Genomic DNA, 22,922 nt, shown 5'->3' with positions numbered 1-22,922 from the left:
CCATTTGCAGCAACATGGATGGAGCTGGAGGGTATTATGCTCAGTGAAACAAGCCAAGCGGAGAAAGAGAAATACCAAATGATCTCACTCATCTGTGGAATATAAGAACAAAGGAAAAACTGAAGGAACAAAACAGCAGCGGAATCACAGAACCCAAGAATGGACTAACAGGTACCAAAAGGAAAGGGACTGAAGAGGATGGGTGGGTAGGGAGGGATAAGTGGGGGGGAGAAGGGGGGTATTAAGATTAACATGCATGGGGGGTGGGAGAAAGGGGAGGGCTGTACAATACAGAGAAGACAAGTAGTGATTCTACAACATTTTGCTATGCTGATGGACAGTGACTGTAAAGGGGTTTATGGGGGGACCTGGTATAGGGGAGAGCCTAGTAAACATAATATTCTTCATGTAAGTGTAGATTAAAGATTAAAAAAAGAAAGAAAGAAAGAAAGAAAAGGGGGACTACTCCCTGATAGGATAAAACTAACTGTAAATCAACAATTAATGCATGCTTTAAATATCCTTAATTTTGATCGCTTAAAGGGTGTCAGATGATTGGCTATGGAGGTACACTTTTCTGATAATATTCCTTTCTCTTAAAAAAAAAAAAAAAGCAGTTCCTGTGTGGTGACCTCCAATGAGTTCTATACAATGGTATAAAGGGCAGATCAAAGTGTGGGCAAAGGGTCTGTTTGTGTTTACACAGAGGACCAAAGCCTAATTTGGCTACCCAGAAAATGAACTAAGATATGATATAAAGAAGAACTTCCAACATCAGCACTCTCTGGAAGACTCATGCCAGAAGATGATCATCAAAAAAACGTCAACAAAGATCCAGGCAATGCTGCAGTTGTAGCTGCATTCATCCCACCGGTTCCTGGACTTGCCATTGGAATGAAGAAAGAGATATCTAAGCTGGCCTGTGCATACAGTAAAACAGCAAATTTGACTGGATCTATACTGTTGGAACTCAACCAAGAATTTGGAGAAGTGCAAGTTGTAGCACTCCAAAATCTTACAACTACAGACTATCTACTGTTAAAAGAACATATGGGATGTGAACAGTTCCCAGGAATGGGTTGTTTTAATTTGTCTGATTTCTCTCAGACTGTTCAAGTTCAGTTGGACAATATCCATTATATCATAGACAAATTTTCACAAATGCCTAGGGTGCCTAACTGGTTTTCTTGGTTTCACTGGAGATGGCTGGTAATTACAGATCTGCTTTGGTTATGTAACTGTATTCCTATTATGTTAATGTGTGTGCACAATTTAAGTAGTAGTTTAAGACCTATACATGCTTAAGTTACTCTATAAGAAGATATGTCAAAGAAATAATCAATCTTCCCATGTTTTCTTCCGTTTTCTACCTCTATAGCTTTTCTTCTTCCTTCCTAATTACAACCCTTAAATAGAATTCGTGCCTCATATCGAATTCACCGAGTATCATAATTACTCCAAGTGGTAAAGATACCTCAAGACAAATGCTGGGCATAGAAGCCACAGGGCATAAATATGCAAAGAAGTAAAAAGCTAACCATTTCAAACAATATGGCTTCTCACTCACTTACCAACTTTACATTTCCCTGTATGGCCCCAGAAGATGACTGGTTAGCCAGAGACGGGTAAGATTCCTCAAGGGAGGAACAACCTAAGACAGGCACAGTCGCAGGGGGGCCATCAGGTGAGAAATTGGGGATCAACAGAGGTGAGGCTTAGAACCTCACCCCCCTGTTTTGAGAGAAATCTTCTGCATCTGCGGATGTTTTATTGCCCTTGTCTAGCTTGGATTAACACATAGTCTACAGGCACACACCTGATCATCTACATTTGCTCTCTTACAACACTAAACCCTGTTTTCTACCTTTATCTTGTATCTACCTAACACTTCAGCATTTTATTAAAAATAATAATAATAAAGAGAGAAATGTGGTATCCACATATAAATCAAGTATAAAAATCAAACGAATATTCATATTTGACCTGATTGTTTATAGTTCATAATGCGTGATCAAAACCGAAAGTTTCTGTGATGAGTGCCCGTGTACTGTTCACCATGTAAGAACTTATTCACTATGTAAGAATTTGTTCACCATGTAAGAACTTGTTCGTTATGCTTCAGAAGATTGGAGACTGACGAGAACTAGGCTTGGGGTGGATTAATGATTGTGCATTGAGCATTGAGTCCCCTATACAGAATTTTATTGTTGTTAACAACCATTTGATCCATAAATATGAGACATGCCCTCTCAAAAAAAAAAAAAAGACAAAGGGATAGAAAATCTCCTTAGAAATTAAAACTATCCTAATAATGTACTAGGGATAGAAATTACTTTAAGGAAGTAATTGTTGAAAACGTCCCCAATCTGGGGAAGGAAAGACACAGTCATGGAAGTGCAGAGATCCCCTAGCAAAGGAAACACCAGGAAGACAAGAAGACACATAATGATTAAAATGGCAAAGATCAAGGATAAGGACAGAGTGCTTAAAGACAGTCAGAGAGAGAAAAAAAGGTCACTTATAAAAGAAATCCCATTAGGCAATCAACAGACTTCTCAACACAAACCCTAGAGACCAGAAGGGAGGGGCATAATATATTTGATGTATTGAAACAGAAGGACCTCCAACCAAGAATCCTCTATCTGGCAAGATTATCATTTAAATTTGAAGCAGACATTAAACAATTTCCAGATAAACAGAAGTTGAAGGAACTCACCACCACTAAATCAGCCTTACAGCACATTGAAGGGACTATTGTAGATGGAAATGACCCTAAGGCTAAATAGCTTTCACCTGTGAAAATAAACCCATAGTAAGATATTAGATCAACTAATCACCAAGCAAGTATGAAATTAAAACAAAAGAAACAAAATAAACTATTCACAAAATGAGTCAAGCCATATACAAAAAGTACAGATTCACATCTGATGTGGAGAAGGAACAAGGAGGGGAAAAAAAGTACCTTTAGACTGTGTTTGAAATAGAGTAATCAGCAATTTAAGATGGACTATTATATAGTTCAAGACTATTATAAAGGTTCAAGGAAGCTATCCTTGAACCTTTGGTAACCACAAAACTAAAACCTACAATAAAAACAGACACACACACAAAATTAATTTTAAAAAGGTCAAATTACAACACTAAAGAAAACCATGGATAACAAGAGAAGAGTATAACAGAGAAAGAAAGGTACAGAGAGGATCTATAAAATAAAGCCAGCTTTTCCTTAAGATAGGGAACAAGACAAGGATGCCCATTCTCACCACTTCTATTCAATATCATACTGGAGGTCCTAGCCATGGCAATCAGAAACACAAAGAGATAAAAGGGATCTAAGTTGGTAAGGAGGAAGTTAAACTGTCACTATTTGGAGGACATGATGTTATAATATAAAACCCTAATGACTCCACTAAAAAACTACTGTACCTAAAAACTGAATTCAGCAAAGTTGCAGGATACAAAAAATTAATACACAGAAATATGTTGCATTCCTATATACCAACAATGAATTAGCAGAAAGAGAAATCAGGAAAACAACTCCATTTACAATTGCATCAAAAGGAATAAAATACCTAGGAATAAACCTAACTAAGGAGGTGAAAGACTTTTACCCTGAAAACTACATGACACTCATGAGAGAAATTAAAGAAGATGCCAATAAATGGAAATACATCCTGTGCTCATGGATAGGAAGAATTAATATTGTCAAAATGGCCATCCTGCCTAAAGCAATCTACATATTCAATGCAATCCATATCCAAATACCAACAGCATTCTTCAACAAACTAGAACAAATAGTTCTAAAATTCATATGGAACCACAAAAGACCCTGAATAGTCAAGGCAAACATGAGGAAGAAGAACAAAGCTAGGAAGATTACATTCCCTGACTTCAAACTTTACTACTCAAACTCTACTAATCAAAACAATTTGGTACTGGCACAATAATAGAACCCATAGATTAATGGAACAGACTAGAGAGCCCAGATATAAACCCACGTATCTATGGTCAATTAATACATGATATAGGAGCCATGGACATACAATGGAGAAATGACAGCCTCTTCAACAACTGGTGTTGGCAAAACTGGACAGCTACATGTAGGAGAATGAAACTGGATTATTGTCTAACTCCATACACAAAAGTAAACTTGAAATGGAGCAAAGACCTGAATGTAAGTCATGAAACCATAAAACTCTTAGAAGAAAACATAGGCAAAAATATCTTCAGATAAGCATGAGCAATTTTTTCTTGAACATATCTCCTCAGGCATGCGGAACAAAAGCAAAAATGAACAAATGGACCTAGATCAAACTAAAAAGCTTCTGTACAGCAAAGGACACCATCAGTAGAACAAAAAGGCATCCTACAGTATGGGAGAATGTATTCATAAACAACATATCCGACAAGAGGTTAACACCCAAAATACATAAAGAGCTCGTACTTCCTCAACACTCAAAAAAAAAAAATAACACAATTAAAAAATGGGTGGAGGATCTGAAGTGGAGACATTTCTCCAGAGAAGAAATACAAATGGCCAACAGGCACCATTTGTATTGTATTGATGAAAAGCATCTCCACATCACTATTCATCAAGGAAATGCAAATTAAGCCCACAATGAGATATCACCTCACACAGTTAGGATGGCCACTGTCCAAAACACAAGAAACAACAAATGCTGCAAGGAAGTGGAGAAATAGGGGCCCTCCTACACTAGTGGTGGGACTGCAAATTGGTGCAACCACTGTGGATAGCAGTACAGAGGTTCCTCAAAAAACTAAAAATAGCAATACCATTTGATCCAGTAATTCTACTCCTAGGAATTTACCTGAAGAAAACAAAATCCCTGATTTGAAAAGATATATGCACCCCTATGTTTATGGCTGCACTGTTTGCAATAGCCAAGATATGTCAGCAACCTAAGTATCTATCAATAGATGAATGGATAAAGAAGAGGTGGTATATACACAATAAAATATTATTCAGTCACAAAAGGAAAAAAATCCTCCCATTTGCAACAACATGGATGGATCCAGAGGGTATTATGTTCAGGTGAAATAAGCCAGACAGAGAAATACAAATGTATGATTTCACTTGTTTGTGGAATATAAATACAAAGCAATACAGAAGGAAAAAAATAGCAGTACACTCAGATACTGAGCAGTGACTAATGCTTACCAAAGGGGAGGGGTTGGGGTAGGTGCAGGAAGAGAGGGGCATAAAAGGGCACAAAAATTTGCAATCACAATATAAGCTGATCACAGGGACTGTTGAGCTGCCATGATGTACAATTGAAGCCAATATAAAAGATTGTATATTAATGATACTTTAATAAAAAGAAAAGGATCTTTGCAAGCACAGAGGATTTTCCTTTTAAAGAAAATGAATGAAGTTAGTGATCTTTTTCAGAGCTTCCTCCTACCTACTTTTTATGACACCCCAGGTAGCTCCAAAATTTGATAGTATTAAGTATGTAAATCAATTATCACAGACACATACACACACATATACATACACACACGGAAAATGAATGGAAAGAACATACCCCAAAATAACAAAAGTGGTTGTCACTAAATAACAGATTATGGGGTCTTTAATTTTCTTCTTTTTAATTTTCAGATTTTACCAAAATCATCCTTATAATGACCCTGCTTACTCTTCCAACAAAAATTATTTTTTAAATGAAAAAGAAAACAAACATAAATGAAATGAAATTTAAATGAAAAAACCAAAGGATAAACTGGGTAAAATATTTGCAATGGGACAGATGGAGGTATGATCTTCCATATGTGAAGAGCTGTTAATATCAACAAATGATTGTTGTGAATCCAAAGAAGCACAAATGAGAACTGGAAATGAAATACAAACTGCTTATAACTGTATGAAAAGATGTTCAACCTCACTAATAACTAGAGAAATGCAAATTAAAACAACTAAGACTGGCAATTTAAGAAAGCTTCATGATTTAAAGTATTAGAACCTTGTGAGAGAAGGCACAATCTTTCATGTAAATTGTTCTATTCTGTAAATAAAATATTAGGACACTTTTAGAAGTATGCATCAAAAATTTAAATATATATATTCAATAACTCAGCAATTCTACTTCCAGGAATTTGTATATTTGTCTAGGAATAGGCATATTTGTAATATGTACACAAAGATCATGTACAAGTCTCTTCAGTACCAAAAAAAAAAATTGGATACAACCTAAATGTCCATCTATATGGGACTGGTTAAATAAACTGCTAAGTCCCCAGATGTGGAAGGAAGATCTGCAGGGCCTACTATCACATGTGTTCAATTTCCACCTATAGAGCTAAATAAATAGAGCAAGTTGCAGGACAGTATGGAAAGCATTCTCTTCTTGTGTTTAAAAAAAAAAAAAGTAGACAGAGTTTCAACATGCATGGATAATACTGGAAGACTGGGGTAAATGGAAGTTTTCACCCAGAATTTCTACCTGGCTTTCACAGTGATATTCAGATAAGGGCCCATCTGCATATCAGTGGGCCATGGCTGGGACAAGGGGACAGAGAAAATGGCCATTCTCTCGTCCCCTCCATTCCTGGTATGTAATTGGTCTGGTGCCCATGGAGCTTCTTCCAGAAGGGGTGGGCAGGGGAAGCAAGTGCACATTGGGGCAGCAGGGACCAAGGGGGATCTGGCTAGTGGAGCTCAGGAAGAGACTGAGCTGTAACAATAAAACCCTTCCTCCCAACCTGCCCGTTCCCTAGTCTTCCTTCGGTTTTCTCGGATTCATACGGAACTTGTCCCAAGCAGGGAACCCCCTTACTCCCAGAGCTACAAAGACATACAGGAAAATGGGTAAGCATGGTTACCTCTAGGTAGGGAAATTTGTGTATATCCTTTGTACTGTTTCAAATTGTACCATGTACATGTATGAGCCTTTATAACCATTTAACCTTGACTAATGTACTATACCTTGGTTTGCAACTTTGTAAAATGGTAACAATACTTGTCCAGCTCATCACAGAAAGTAGTTGTGAATACTGAGAAAATAAAGATGCATGAAAATGGTATGAAAGTTTTACAGAATAAGACATAACTGCATCAAAGTTAGGTATTATTACTAATCATGATTACAATTTTTTTTTGCCATAGAAAATAATCTTATAATCCAGAATTTACAATGGATGAATCTAAGGAAAATTTAATTTAGGGGGGAAAAGATAAATGAGAAATAAAGGCTAAGAACATTGCTACAAAATGTGTTAGTGGAGGAAGGCTTTGTCTTTTTTTGCCTTTAAGGTCAAGAAATTTTAAAGGGTCAAGAAAAATACACAACTGCTCATGCCAAAGCCTTTTTAAAAAAACTTCCACACTAATTAAAAATGCAATCTATATAACATTTGAGGTCCTAAAAAATGAAAATAAAAACCTCATAATTAAAGGAGAATCAGTTGAAGCCAAGGTGATCCAAAGAGAAATATGTTCTTCCATGCTGAGTGAATTTTAAACAGGTGTTTGCAGATATCAATAAAGCTAATGTTAAGAGGAAATAGAAAAACAACTAGACCTCAGAGTATTCAGAGGAGACCGAAATCGCAACAAACTAACCCCCTATACTTGCTATTAAAAGCTCATTAACTCCCAGCTGTTCATCCATTAGACTGAGAAGAAGAAAAAGCACAAGCCCTTACCATCACATATTTATACCAGAGGTTTTCATCTCATAAAAGGGAGAGAGGGGGAAGATAAGGAGAAGATAATAATCATAATTATCTCACCAGGCTGTGGAGAAAGCTGTGCTAAGTATAATAAACCTCTAAGGCAATAAAGTCAGATGAATGTCCAAAGTCTGCCATGTAAAGAGGAAAGAAGGGCGGAAGACAGATGCCCAGGGGCATCACGGGACTTGTCCTTGAGCCACTTACAAACCGGAGTCCCATGACTCACCCTATCAGGTCACATCTAATCCATACTACAACCAGCAATACCTGCAAATAAAATAGTTTTAACCAGGTTGTTCACTCTGGTACACAGTTCTTGTCTACAACATTAAACAAAAGAGGGCATAGGAGCACAAATCAGATACGAAGCAATCAGCAGACAAACTATTGTTTCTCTTTAAAGAGGGATGGAATCATGCTGCTCATTGGAAACAAACTTCTAGGCCAGCATTCAAAAACAGGCAACTTGCAACCTGATTCCAGCCCATGAATGCTGTGTTTGGCTCATGGCTCCTAAAAAAATTTAGTGTTTTAGTTGTAAGAGATGTAACTCAGTGTATGTCTCTAGCTTGTCTGGTAAAATTGAAAGATTGTGACCCTAGGCCTACATTTGCATATTTCAATTAGAGACAAGCCTTAGGTGTGTAAGGCTTTTTTGACCCCTGTTATAGCCCCAGAAGAGTGAAAATTCAAAAATAAAACACAGCTCTCCCTACATAAATCTCATGCAGTGATGCTATAGATGGCTGCTCTTTCCCACCAGCACCTCTGTAGTTCCAACCTCGCCTATGTGGCCACACTCCAAACCACCCTTCTCCCTCACTACCCTGACCACACTGGCATCCTTGCTGCTCTTAAAACATGCCAGTGACCTTCTACCTCAGGACATTTGCACTTGCTATTCCATCACCTGGAACATTCTTCCCCCAGACGTCCCTAGGGCTGGCTCCTTCACCTGGTTCAAGTCTTTACTACCGCATTCCCTTATCAGAGATATCAGCCTTGGCCACCCAATTTAAAAGTTCATCTCTGACCCTGGCCTTATTCTTCCCCAGAGAATTCATAACATCTGACATACCATCATTTACCTGCTTATTTACTGTCTGTTTCCCCCACATATGAGGCCTCAAGGGGCAAATATTTGTTTTGTTTGGTCTACTGCTGTCATCAATTGTCTGATGCATATCAGTGTCTGGCACATAGTAGACACCAAACAAATACCCATTGAATAATTTACTTTGTTTCTCATTAGAAAACAAAAGAAAAGCACACATCAGCACACACACACACAAGTGAAACCATGGTGACCTCACACCTCCAAAGTGAGAGTACAATTTTTGGTAGCCCTAAAAGAAATGCTAAAGGATATTCTTCAGGCTGAAAGTAAATTATTTTACAGGGAATTCCAGAACTGTATCAATGAAGGAAGAGCAATGTTAGTGGCAAACAACTAGGTACATATAGTCTATTTTCCTCCTCTTATATTTTTTAAAAATAGGTATGACTGTTGAAAACAAAAATTGTAACTTCTGGTGGGGTTTTCAATGTATGTAGATGTAATACATTTGACAGGAATGAAGATACAGGGAACTATATGTTTCTAAGGCTTCTACATTTTGCTCAATGTATCAAAATATTAATTCTCAAGTAGATTTTGATGGATTAGATAAGTACATTTTGAGCCACGCAACAACCACTAAAAAAATAATACAAACAGATAAAGCCAAAAAGCCAATAGATTAGGTAAAATAGAATATTTAAATTTACTCAACTCAAAAGAAGGCAAGGGGACAAAGAAGAGGTGACAAATGGAAAAATTATAAATCAATACATCTAAGTCCAAATGTATCTAAATTACATTAAATGTAAATGGTCTAAACATACTAATTCAGACAGAGATTATCCAGTTGGATAAAATGGGAAAGCTCATGATTTACCAAAATCATAAGAACCCTTCCTGTGCTGAGGAAAAGGACCATGCTGACTATACTCAGGTGACTTTCATTACACAGTAAATTCTCAGCGGGGAGGGGTCAATGTCACATTCACATGGAGATAGGTATCCCCTGAGTTAATAGTGCAAATGAACTCAAATTAGACAAGACTTCAGAAGCGTCACAACTAAGAAGCAAACTGTTACAATGCTACAGTAATAAGCAAAATGCCTGAAACTATTGGATCTGCACACTTGGTGCAAGGTAGGGAGAAAATGAGTCAAAAGCACTGAAACATTTAAATGGTCTCATGCGCCTTTTGCACCACCTCACCACTAATGAAGGAAGAAGGAAGGAAGGAAGCCTCAAGAACCCTGCTTTGGTAATTTTTGGCTCTCTGGCATCAGTGTCCACTAAAAATAAGCATATTAACTTCCTTTTGAAGTATTTATGGCAACCTCCAATGTACACAGTGGCTCAGTGGAAGGATAAGGCAGATATGCACAGGTGGAGATGCTTACAGATACCCATGAACAACAGAGGAAGGAACATGGTGAAGAACTAAAACAAGGTCACTGTGTCTGTAATCATCTTACTGTGGGCAGATCTTAGGCTACATGGTCCACAAAAGGCCTCCACCCCAATCACCTGACTACACATGGCGCAAAGCCCTCGATCACACTGGTCCTGCTCTCTGTTCAATGCAAGTGTTGGGGGTTGAATGGTACCCCCCAAAAGGATTATGCTGAAGTCCTAACCCCAAGTACCTATGAATGTGACCTTACTTGGAACGGTCTTAGCAGACGCGAGTTAAAATGAAATCTAATGTAGTATGACTACATTAGATATATAGAAGAGAAAACGCCATGTGAAGATAGAGATACACAGAGTGTGACGACACAGGCATGGACTAAGGCACTTCAACAGCAAGCCAAGGGATGCCAGGGCTCCAAGAAGCTGGAGGAAGCAGGAAGGAGTCTCCCCTCTGGAACCTTCAGGGGCAGCGTGGCCCTTCAACAGGTTGATTTCAGACTTCCAGCCTCCAAAACTCTGAGAGAATAAAGTTCTGTTGTGTTAAGCCATTCGTTGGTAATTTGTCAGGGTGGCCCTAGGAAACTAATACAAAGGATGATACTTCTCTTCGGAGCAGATCATTGGAAAGGGGGAGGGGGAAACAAGAAAATACAAGGCGTTGTTTCCCTAAGAAGGACCAGACACCCACCCGCCCCCAAATAAGGCACTCCCTGCCTCACTCCCTTGTACGATGCAGGCATCTCAAGTGTGAAAGACTGTCATGTAGGTGGGAGAAGCAGCGTAAAACCAGGGGAGCTCTGTGTCCGTCTGGGGCAACGGCAGCTTCTCAGCACAAGACATGCTGACCTTGTGTTAGAAACTAGAAATTCGTATTTGGTGTGATATTCCCAGACACTGAAACACTCTACAGGCTAAACACAGCTCAGATTTGGGCCAAACATGGCCCACGGCTACCAGCTTACAGTCCCTCCTGACAATCGCACCCCTTTACTCCAAGGCACAGATTCACGTTCTAACAAAACCCTGAGATTTGCAGAAAAGTCATAGTACTTCCTATATTTAATGACCTACCAATCGTTGTCATTAACTGTCTGGATTCTAGTTATCAAACATCTTAATTTTTCTTAAAACAAGCCACCAACATCCATCCTTGCAAGCTGATTTCACTCATAAAATGAAATGCTGCACTCATACCAAATGAGCCAATGCTCCTTACTAAAGATAAGAGGTTATTGGACAAAAAAAAAAAAAAAAAAAAAAACCGTAAGTATCATTAGTGAGGGAAATTATCAATTATTAATTTTATTTCTATTTTTTGGCTTAGAACATTAGCTACAATTAATATGAGAACTCATTCATTCACAATAATTTTCTCCATTGCTGAGTCAAGGGAATTTTTTAGAAGAGAGAGGAGTGAAATCTCAAATATGGCCTGAGATATGGCCAGGGCATCAGCATTTTTAAAACCTCCCCTGCTGATCCTAGCGTGCAACAAAGTTTGCTGACCTCTACAACAGACAGTAGAATGAAGGACTCTTTCTAACACCAGGACAACATTCTCTCCCTATTTCAAATTCAAAATATGATGTGCTCATATCCCAAAGATAATCCTCTCAAAGCTCTCAAAGTTTCAGGAAAAAAAAAAATCAGATTTGATTTTTTTCTGCCTCTTGTCCTGTTTTGACTGATGAAAATCTCCCAGGTTCCCAAATTGCTCTAAAGTTGCCCATGTCATTTGTAATTATTTTCCTTCCCTCAACAGCAATTTTCATCTAAGGTGTTTTCAAATTAACTAGATTAAAAGAATGCCACATATTACAAACACGATGTGTCTGAAGATACAATTTTGCTTCCCTTCTTAATGAGACTGAGACCTTTCATCTTACATTCCAGCAGAATGTCTGACACTAAGATGAAATGAGCTTGATATTTTCATATTTCTATTAAATTGATAGCCGTCTACCCACAGGTAAAGAGCCTCCTCATTCTCTTCATTATCCCCGAACAGCTGCACTAGAGCTTCTGTGAGATCAAAAGGTTATACTGTCTCTTAATAGTGGGATTACACTTTTCCTATATTTCTGCTTTTATTATTCTTGACTCCGCAAAGCATCTCAACTCTGGCAGGCAAATACAGGCAGTTAATCGCTCTCTGATTTCAGGAAAGTAGAAACCGACTTACCCAAATCCCACACTGGGAGATAGATCTTCAAATGAGATCTGACTCAACTCAGAAAAAGAAGACAGTCCACTGGCATAACCCCAACATTTATAAATAAAAAAAGAGAATGGGCTACTGCTTTTAAATTCCACTAAGCAGATTGCATATTTAAGAGAATATAGGGCCAATAACTGCACCCAGCTGATCATTGCTCTACTGACAAATACCCTCTGTTTTAACTTCTTGCTTGTAATGTCTCAGGGTTTGGTTTTAGCAAACGGTTTCAGAAAAGCAATCCTATTTGGTGGTTCATAGCTATGGAGCCCAAGTCGGGAATCCAGCTGCCACTTATGCAATGATTAGTCATAAAGCCAAATGGCAAAAATGGCATTTTAATTTCGAGCTTATATTTGAACAGGGGAACATTACAAACATTTAGCATGAACCACGGCTCTCCTGGAACAGTCAGCTGAACTTCACGGATGGTAACAATTACAATCTGTTGCAAAAGGAATGAGTGAGACTTTGAGCCAGTTCTTTAAAAAAGGGAGCTGCCATTTTTTTATTGCTAGGCTTGAGTTATGGATTTTAAAAACTGCATCATGCATGCAAGTTTAATTCACTCTGTAACAATGAATCAAATGTAGGCACATAAAGAGGGATTCCAAATGAGATAAAGTGAAATTCAGAAAATGCCATCTCTTTACCTGCCCATCTATAAAATATTTCAAGATGTAGCCTTACTGTGTTTAATGGCATAATCAAAAAATGTGTCAAGACACTGGGATTGCGAAGCTGATCCACTTTATACCCCATCCCCGATGACTCATTTAAAAGTGGGCAGGTTGTCAGAATCAATGGGACATAAACACCTTTTATTCCCTGAGGAGCAGCAAGGATCCTGACCTGTGCAACCTTTATTTTTTCATGTTTTCTCTGGAATAAAAGGTTTTCTTGCAAATTCTAGTATCTTCTACCAAGCTTTGGTAGGCATACGACCATTCATTTTGCCATTGATGAAAACGCACAGTTCGTGTTATAAGGAATCACTGTCCATAAATACAAGCTAAGGAGAGATGACACCAATTAATTTGTGTCACTTTTCCCCGCTCCACTTTTCCCTTTCTGGAAAACTAATCGCTGATTGATGGGGGAAGGGTGTTTATACCCTAGCTATTTTCATTTCTTCTCTTGTATTCTAAAAGCCGTATGGTATATAAAGATCTCTGTGTTTTACTCATGTTAAATATGAATTACTACAATGCAGCACAGCAGGACCTTACAGACCCCTCACTCTCAGTTAAATAAAGGGACAGCTCTGTCCTGTAGATGCCCCCGACTGACCGCTGGTCAGCTCTGCCACCACCTTAACCCTCCCCTATCACTTCTTCCCAATTTCCCTGGTGCCTTCCTTTCTGCATACTTCTTTTAAAATCCCACATTGTGTATTGATCTCAATAGTTAACAGCTTAGGCCTGCCGCAGAGACCAACACCTGACAGCCAAGAAGATGTCCTTTGTCAGTCACTGGGGCAGAGGGTAGATATATGCAGTCCACACCTCATAAACATGATGTCACCCCCCATTATCGAATGTGAGCCAACAATTGTGCTTCTCTTATTATTTCTAATAACCAACCACTTACCACTAAGGCAAAGAAAGTAGGAACTGATTGTCAATGAGAGAGGAAAAAAAAAACAACACAGCCATTGCAGAACCAAGCGTAGATACAAATGAAAAAAACGTGCTCTGCCAGCAGCTATCAAGTCTAACCCAAACCTCTGCTTTGAGTCACCTTTATGGTTCAATAGCAAAATCATAACTAATTTTGAAAAATTAAACACACAGTGCTCTAATTTCTTTAGTAGCATTTAAAAACATACTTGGATTTTTATAGTGATTTGGACAGAACTACAGGTAACATTAAGAGTGCAACATGCTTTTCCGGCCAAAGAGCTTCTCCAGATATGGAGTTTACTGAGAAATTAGAGCAAGGAACTGAAAGACGTGGCCTTAGGGGGGAAGGCTGCTTTTCTGGTGTGTTTTGCACCTCTGTTTTAAGGAGCTAAAGCTAGATATATAAGTCTATGAACTGCAGAATAAATTCCAAGGGCTCCCTCTTTCACCGAATAGGTATCTGAAGCCTACTGTGTGTCACACACCATGCGAGTACTGGGGATACAGCTGTGAGCAATAAAGACCTGGTCCCCAGCCATCAGGCATACAATCTTTTCTGCTTGTTCGCTGGAGGAATCTGAGAGTTAACAGTAAACACTGTATGTTGTTGGCAGACTTACAAACCATTCTGACCTATATGCACACAAAGGACCCAGGCCCAGGAGCAGGTCCCAATATACAAGGCCGTTGAATGAGTGGCGGCAGAAAGGAGCAGGTGTGCGAATTTTATTTTCAGTTAGGTCTCTCTGAGACAGGGGAATTTTGAGCAAAGTTTATTTGGAAGGAAATGAAGAACATGGGATGACAATCCATGTGTGACAAAACTTGGTGCCATGACTTGGCCAAACTGAGGCAGGTGGCAAATTAAGGAGAGAATGATTTCACTTAACTGGGCAACAAATACGTTGCCGAAGCGGTTGGGCAATAGTCTCTTGGGCTTGACTACACTCTCTGTCCTGCTTTTATGTTCTGGTTGGGAACAGATTATACACACACTTAAATTACAGATCGCTCTTCACTCTCCCTTCCATCTCCTCACACAGTCAGTCCATCACCAAGACTCCTGGCAAAACGGTCTCCCGGCTAGCTCATAAATCCACCAGGGTGGAATGCAAAAACTGGCCACAAACTCCTCCCTCTCATCTGCACCCTTATGATGCGACTCTGCAGCTTCTCCCATCAAGAGGGGGGTCTTTTTTAGCACTGAATCATATGTATGTATATATGTGTGTACATATATGTATATATGTTTGAGAAGGTCACTGAGAGGACTTTTGATTTACCTGGGCTGACAGGGCATTTGCAAATATTTGAAAAGTGCTCACACATTAGGGTGAGGCTTCTTGCTGCTCTTTTAACCTGGTTGCCACGTGAACAAGCCCGGTCACCTCATCACCCGGCCAACAGCCAGTCAACCTCACCCCTGTAAGTGACACAATCCTGATTACTCAGCCCCATGCTGATCTGCTAAGTGACCATGGACAAGCCCCGTTAACTCAGCTGAGCCTCGCTCAAACCGAGAGAACCGCCAAGAAGATTTGCAAACCCCAAAAATGTTGTTTTAAGCCAGGTGTTTTGAAAGCAAAAGTTTATACATCCACTTACTCATTTCTTGCTCGGCCACCATAAATTCCCACCCGACTATTATAACAGGTCGTCTCCTCTCTTGTCTCCTACAATCCACTCTCCACAATGCAGTGTGTGTTACATGTTTTTATATATATTTATATTATGTAATATATATATTTTTTTTTGCCATAACAGAAGATTTTTACTAGACAACTGTTCAGTGATGAAATCATTTGCCATATAATATTTGTAGAATGAGCAGAGATTACATTTACATGAACAAAATTCCAATTTCCAACCATGTACACACACATATGTATGTATGTATGTGTGTACGTATATGTATATATGTTTGAGAAGGTCACTGAGAGGACATGACACAAGTTGACCCGTGAGCTGGACCCCAGTGACCTGAGGCTCTGCACTCCCTCCCGCGACTCTGGAGCGTGGGTTGTACTTGTGTTCCTGGCTCCTAGCGGCTGCTGCAAGGATACAGCCTTGAGGTACTGACGTGGTGTTACTCTGTCTGGATGGGATACGTGACTGAGCCGAGTTAAGGCCTCTATATAAGCTTTTCAGATTTGGTGGGCAGGTGTGTAGATCTACTTGTCTTGCACCCAAGACAAGCTTCCTAAACAAGTTCCCTTGTTTATTAAACCTGCCACCTACCAATCTGGAGGGGCCACTGTCTGTCTTCCATCTCTCCCTGCCCTCCCTGCATGGGCCAGTTTCAGATTACAAATGGAAAGCTACCAAGGAGCTTGCAAACCAGCAATGTACCGTATATGTATTTGATAAACATGCTCAGTGGTCTGTGGTGTTTGGCAACCATCTCTAGGGCAGGAAGTTATTTGTGGCATCTGCCAATTTCCATGGTATAAATAGTCAGATTTACCAATGGTTTAACAACAACTTGTAAAAGTCCTCAGAAATAAACAACCAGCATTCACATACAGAGCCCTCTCTGGCATAACATTCGCTCCTGCCTCCTTAAAAGGTTAATGATTTCCCATTAAATGCTGGGTAAAAGTCAAAGTACTTGCCATGTCCTATAGGGCCTGTAGGACTAGACTCTACTTCTCTTTCCTTTTCAAGCTCTAAAATCATTTCCTTTTATGGTGTTTCTTAACCTGTGGGCTTGAAAACACTGGCCTAAGAATCACACGAAACACTGGTTAAAAATTGGGATAACAAAGCCCCAATTCCAGAGATTACAAGTCAGAGTTTCTTGAGCATTATAATTCTTAACTCCCTGAACATATCGTGTATAGCACAAGTCCAAAACTAGGCACAGACCACTTTTACCCACAGAATGTTGTTTTATCTATAGAATGTTTTTAAATTTTAATCAGTTGCCTAATTTTTTTTAATTGGCAAATACAAAATGAAAAACTCCTGAAAAGTCAGAAGATCTAGCTAGCATCCTGGATTGGAGCTGAGAAAGCAAAGCCACCGGAAAAGGACTTGAGCCCTTCGAACCACACCTCCTGCCACCCAGTGTTGTCCTAATGTTGGCCCATTTCTTTCCATTATCCATCCTCCTAGACGCATAAGTTGGAAACCCCTGGTGTGTCAGTTTCTGGGCCTTTCTACTCTTCTCTATTTACAGTATTCAATTTGTGGGGAAAACGGAACTTTCTGACCAGGATTCCCACCTGGCCTTAATACCTCCCACTGTGTATACAATAAGAGCATGTTTGCAGTCACAGGACTGCTGGTCCAGGGTAGAGGTAGGGAGGAAGCACCCATTCCTCCCCTCTGTTCTTGGTAAATAATTGGTCAGGCACCCGCCAGTCACCAGGGACCCGCCCACAGAGCTCCTCCCAGTGCAGAAGTGTGGCCGAGCAGAGCAGGAAGGGAGAGCCACGCAGCTTGGGTTCAGAGCAGGAGTGCGACCAGGAGAGAGGCAGCTTGGGAGCTGTGCTCCAGGAAGTCCCAAGTGGTGCCAGACGGAGCAACTGGTGCGAGGGTGGAGAGACTGAGCCCTGAGAATAAGTCCTTTCATTCCCAGCTTCTGAGCCCTTGCCTTCCTTCAGTCCCACCAGATTCACAGAGAACCTGCCCTGGGCAGGGAACCTCCTCCTTCCAGCGGTACACCATTCCTTCCCCTTCTCCAGAATTCTCCCCACCTGTGTCTAGATAATTCCAGGATTCACATTAAGTTACACTTCCTCGTGGAAGCTCTCTCTGAATCTCCAGACAAAACGTTCCCATCACATATCTATCTGTAACATCCCTCACACCTACAATGGCCTGTGGAACACCAGCCTCCCCTGTATATTATCAATCCTCCGGAGGAGGAAATGGTCAGCCCTTCTGTGCTCAGCACACAGGCTCTGAGAGATGAATGTATTTCAAATATTTGCTAAATGAAAGGATATTTTTCACAGATAATCAGATAAATTAGAGAACATTTCGTGCAGGGATGACTACAGGAAGGACTCAGAAAAAATGTAAAAATTTTAATGAAACATTAAGAAATAGATGCAGATATTAACTAATAACAGGGGGAAGAATGCATCCTAGAAGGGGACAGCGTTCAAGAGCTGTTAGCTTTGGGCCGCCCAACACACACTGCCCTCACTGCTGGGAACAGCCTCATTTTCCTCTAGTCAAAGACCCTCAGTCTTGTGGTTCAGCGGGGTCCTGCTTTCCAGGTCCAGTCACAGACACTAACTATGATGCTAACTAAGGTGTCAATGCCTTGCACTTGCCCTGCTCACCGGAACTAGCTTAGTGATGAGTCCCAAGCTGGCCCAGGTAGTGAGGAGCCTGTCTTAAATCCAGCAGATGAGTTTATCACCGAACAAACCCATTTCACTGAAACTCAAAAGGATGCAAAGCCTGAGCTACTGCCACCATCCTGCCATCACACTGGACCAAAAAAAATCCCAAAAAACAAAAATTAAATCCAGAGGAAAACAAAGGCAAAAGGTAGGGGGAAAAAAAATTGAATCCTGGGGCTATTGTTTGAAATTCCATGAAGCTATAACCAGGGCAAGCTGTACCTTCACCATAGCCGGGATATTCTCCTTTGGCCTGAGATAAACTGGATACATTTCTGCCACTTGGAAAGAGATCTAAGTAAAATAAGACTGATATGAGCAAATTTACAAAAGCTGCTAACCTAAATAAACCACGTGCTAGTTACAGGGGGTTTACAGGCCAGTGATTAGGGGATGAAGCTGAAAAAGAAAAATCAGCCGAATTGTAGAGGAACAGAGGCCTTATTATAGGGTTCAAACACTTCACCACTTCCAGGAAGAATGTGGGGGCGCTACTCACTGCTGGGAAAAAAAAATCTATATCCAGAATAAAATCATAAGCTGCCTTTTTTACAAAAGCAAAACTAGTAAAATTAAGTTATACAAAATAAGACTAAGGAAAATAATAAAATATGCACATTTAAATTTCAACATGCTTATTATTGCAATTAAGTTCCAGTGCCACTGAGCTTCCCAGCCATCAGGGTGAAAAGGAAAACTGCCATCTGTTTTATTATAATCCTTGTTTGTTTTATTTAAAAGAAAAAGAAAAGACACATCATGAAAATGCTTTCTAGGCAAGAGGGCACCATCAGTGTTTTTGACCAGGAGCACGTACAGAGCTAAGTGGTAGAGCAAAGCCACTTCCTCCTCAGGCACACACCCCAAGATGTCCACGTCCAGACACTCTGAGCCTGGGAATACATTGCCTGACCTGACAAATGGACTCTGCAGGGGTAAGTCAAGGATCTTAAATGGGGAAATTATTCTGGATAACTCTGGTGGGCCCAATGTGATCAGAAGCATCCCTGTAAGAGGGAAGCAGGCAGCTCTGAGTCCAAGGGGAGGCAATGTGACAGGAGGAGAGAAAAGGCACAGAGATGAGAGCTCACGTGCCAAAGGATGAAGACGTCGTCTGGCGCTGGGAAGGGCAAAGAAACGGATTCTCCAGTGAAGGAACCGGCCCTCCCAGAACCTTGATATCATGACTTCTCACCTCCAGAACTATGAGAGGATACATGTGTGCTGTTTTTGGTAGTACTTTAGTGTTTAAGTATGTGGTATAAAGCCAATTTCCTTATAGATACTCTCTGCTAGTGTTACTTACAGAACCACGCTTTTCAAAACAGAAGGAAACAGGGAGTAGATCTTGTTCAGCCCCCCAGTTTTGCTTGTAGGGAAAAAGAAGGAGCCGCTGAGCGCCTAGGCAGCCTGCCCAAACTCGGAAGGCGGGAGCTGTCTGCCCCCCAACGCACACTCACCTCCAGCATGTGCACCACACCTGCTGCTCGGCTCTCCTGGGCCCGGCACTGAGGGATGGGCCTGCTTTTGAAACATCTCATTAAGGTGCATTTGAAAGCTTGCCAAAACTTACAGGGAGAAAGAATAGCAAGTTCTTCTGCCAGGTGCGCAGTCCACAAATTTAATGAGAACCGAAGCATGTGAAGAAATGAGTTGGAATCATCATTAGTGAGATGTGGAATTGAAAATAAGGCTAAGAGAGAGGGCAAAGCTATAGAAAAAAAAAAGGTTGGGACATCAGCTCTGTTACCAAAGGTGACCTGTGTGGACAAGAGCAGATGCCACCCCTGCAAAGTTAAACAGCTTACTGGGCTCTCAGATGCCCAGAGGCCACAGCTGCCTGGTAGGAAAGGGCCCGCCATTCATGTGCATGACCGCTCCCTCAAGACCCCAGAGTTTCGCAGCCAGACCCATTCTGGATTAAAGTTCCAGAAAGCTCACCCTTGTGCCAGAGTCACTAGTTTTATTTTTATGGAGATAGGAGATTTAATCAATATTGTGTTCATGTGCTACGCATGTACATTTCCAAGCGAAACTCACCCCATGTCCCTCTTGTCCATAATTCGTTAGAACTGCTGTGTTGCTGACGCATCAGTTTTATTTTCTTTGCCCAAACAGCCATCACCTTACAGCCATGAACGTGTCCTGGAATCCCTGTGAATTCTCCTGCAGGCTTTGCGGGGGAATATACCAGTCCAGCCTGGGCAACGACTGTGGCTCAATGGCTTATGTGAAAAGTGAGGATTAAGAGGCTCTGTCATTCTCACGGCTTCTCCACCCACAGAACCAGCTGTGGTGCTCTACTCGCTGCAAATATGTATTAACTCGAACATAATGATGGCGCAGAAAGACTTTTTTTTTTGAACCTACCACGTATCTATCCCAGCAATTACTAGGAAAAGTCTTATTACCCTAACGTAGATCAGAGGCTAGCAAACATTTTCATAAAAGACCAAACAGTAAATGTTTTAGTCTCGAGGGTCAAGTGGCAGAACAAAGGCTCCACTGTCAATGCTTAAATAATCATTTAACATGGGACCATTTTAAAATGTAGAGAGAATTCTTAGCTCATGGGCCCTACAAAAAGAAGTGAGCCAGATGTAGCTCAATGGCCTTACTTGGCCAGTGTCTGATCTAGATAATTAGGAAAGCCTACTGATAGGTGGGAAGAAAAGCCCATAATATGAATTTTGAAACTGGTCCCCTAATCATTCAAATTCTTTACACAAAATCCCATATAGTTTTTTTCTTGGAGCTCCAGGAATCTGCAGTGTATATTGTTACAAAATGCAAACCAACCCTTGGGATCTTCAGGGATTTTTGCTGGTAAACAAACTGAGGGAATATTGACTAATGTAAACCTATGTTCACAAGGTCCTTCCAGGTAACAGGATGGAAGCTACATAATGTTTTTACTCTGGTGCAAAATGGTCGTAGCGGTATTAAGCAATAGAGAAAACTATTCTAATTGACATCACCAGTTAGCTAACTTTTATATGCAGTTCTGCGTTCTTTAATTGACATTTTATAAATGGTATCTGCCTCTAAGTATTCCATTTTGATTCATACCAATCTGTTGGCATTACACATGAACTGGAAGAAAATATGGAGCCTTCTGCTTCAAGCATCCTGATTTACATGCTAAATCAGAAGGTCACAATGATTCTTTGTCATGTTTAGAGCCCTGAACATTGGCCCAGAAATAAAAGGCACCAGGCTGATTTTCCTTCTTTTCTTTCCCTCCTTCCCTCATCCTTCCCTCCTTCCCTCCGACCCATCTACCCTTCCTCCCTTCTTTCTTTCTTTTGTTGTGGCAGGAGGGGTAATTCTTAGCAGAAAAAAAACAGCAAGTAATAACTCATGAATTTAGAACAACAAAATCGAGTGTCCTAGAAAATAAATACTGTGGAAAGTGCTTTGCTGTGGTGAGTATGCCTTTAAATTGAAAATTGTTCCCATTCTGATGGTTAGTCGAGCAGCAGATGGCCTGAAGTTATCATAAATATGTAAGCCCTAGAAGTACTGTGCATTGAAAAGCAGCCAAGACACAACACTGTTGAACCACACAGAGCGCAGAGCACCATGTGGCACATACACCAGGAATGAGATTCCTTTCCCCAGACAGTAAAAGGTCTAAGCATGGTAGAACATCCGAACTATCACCTAGCTGTGTCACACCACACTAACACATATAGCAACCCCATTTTTAAAAGGTTACATGGCAAGGAAGTTAGCCTTTCTTGCAAGTAAATTACCACATTTTCACAATATTGAACTTGAAACAGAACTTCAAGGGCTTTCCTCTTTGGAACCTTGCTGTCAAAAGCCAAGCCTACGATTATGATCAAAAGCAGTACCGTGCAAAGGCGAACTCCAATGGGATGGTTTGCATTAGCTTAAGAATAACTCTCCACCCTTTTCTAGATACTATGACTGTTCTTGTTCTCTTCTGAGTACCTGAAATGCCATCCCAAAAGATCTTTACTGAAAATTCTCTTCATTGCTGAATTACAAAGATAGCTCACTTTGTACCTAATGCAGCTATAGTCACAATACTGTACAGTTACCAGGCTTCAATGAACACATACACGTGAGAGCCATCCGTTAATGCCTATTGTGTCCTGTGCTAGATAATCAGAGGTACAGAGAGGAATAATTTACAGAGAACAATACTCTTCTCCCTGTGTTCCTATAAAATTGGTTGGAAACTGTGGCCTTCTCACACTTCTTCCACATGGGAGGAGGAGTAATTGATCTGATTGGTGAAATGGTGACAGGCCCACATCGCTGGCCCATAATTCTGTTCCAGGCAAGGCTGATTTGTTCACACTTGTTCTGTTGATATGGCTCTCGTGCATTCCAGTGGCAGGACGAATGCTATGCCCCCGCCATGACGGTGCATGTGGGTCACTGGGTGACTTCTGCCCCGTGTGAGACCCAAGGAGGATGCTCAGGGTGGGGAGGGAAGTATCAAGAAGCCCAGCTGGGCGGGAGGTCTGAGCCTCATTCTCTAATCCAGTTTTACCAGACATAAAGCTGATGCTTTGATTCTTCTCTGCCTCCTAAGTCT

At 40.6% G+C, this 22,922-nt stretch overlaps 1 protein-coding gene and 1 long non-coding RNA gene across 8 annotated transcripts in view; one reads left to right on the top strand and one right to left on the bottom strand.

Annotated features, from left to right (window-relative positions):
• Positions 1-22,922, bottom strand: part of TAFA4 (TAFA chemokine like family member 4) — a 337,579-nt gene that overhangs the window by 191,900 nt on the left and 122,757 nt on the right. The window lies entirely within an intron of this gene.
• The window catches only part of LOC130684918 (uncharacterized), a 150,620-nt gene that overhangs the window by 121,712 nt on the left and 5,986 nt on the right, over positions 1-22,922 (top strand). For both annotated transcript variants that reach the window (XR_008999283.1, XR_008999282.1), the window contains exons 2-3: positions 19,094-19,287; positions 21,670-21,777. This is a non-coding gene — a long non-coding RNA (uncharacterized LOC130684918). The remainder of the gene's footprint in view (positions 1-19,093; positions 19,288-21,669; positions 21,778-22,922) is intronic.

Source organism: Manis pentadactyla, chromosome 1 (assembly GCF_030020395.1).
Source record: "Manis pentadactyla isolate mManPen7 chromosome 1, mManPen7.hap1, whole genome shotgun sequence".
Taxonomy (NCBI): Eukaryota; Metazoa; Chordata; class Mammalia; order Pholidota; family Manidae; genus Manis; species Manis pentadactyla.
Note: the sequence above shows the minus strand (reverse complement) of the source record. Positions and strands in the feature narration are given on the sequence as shown.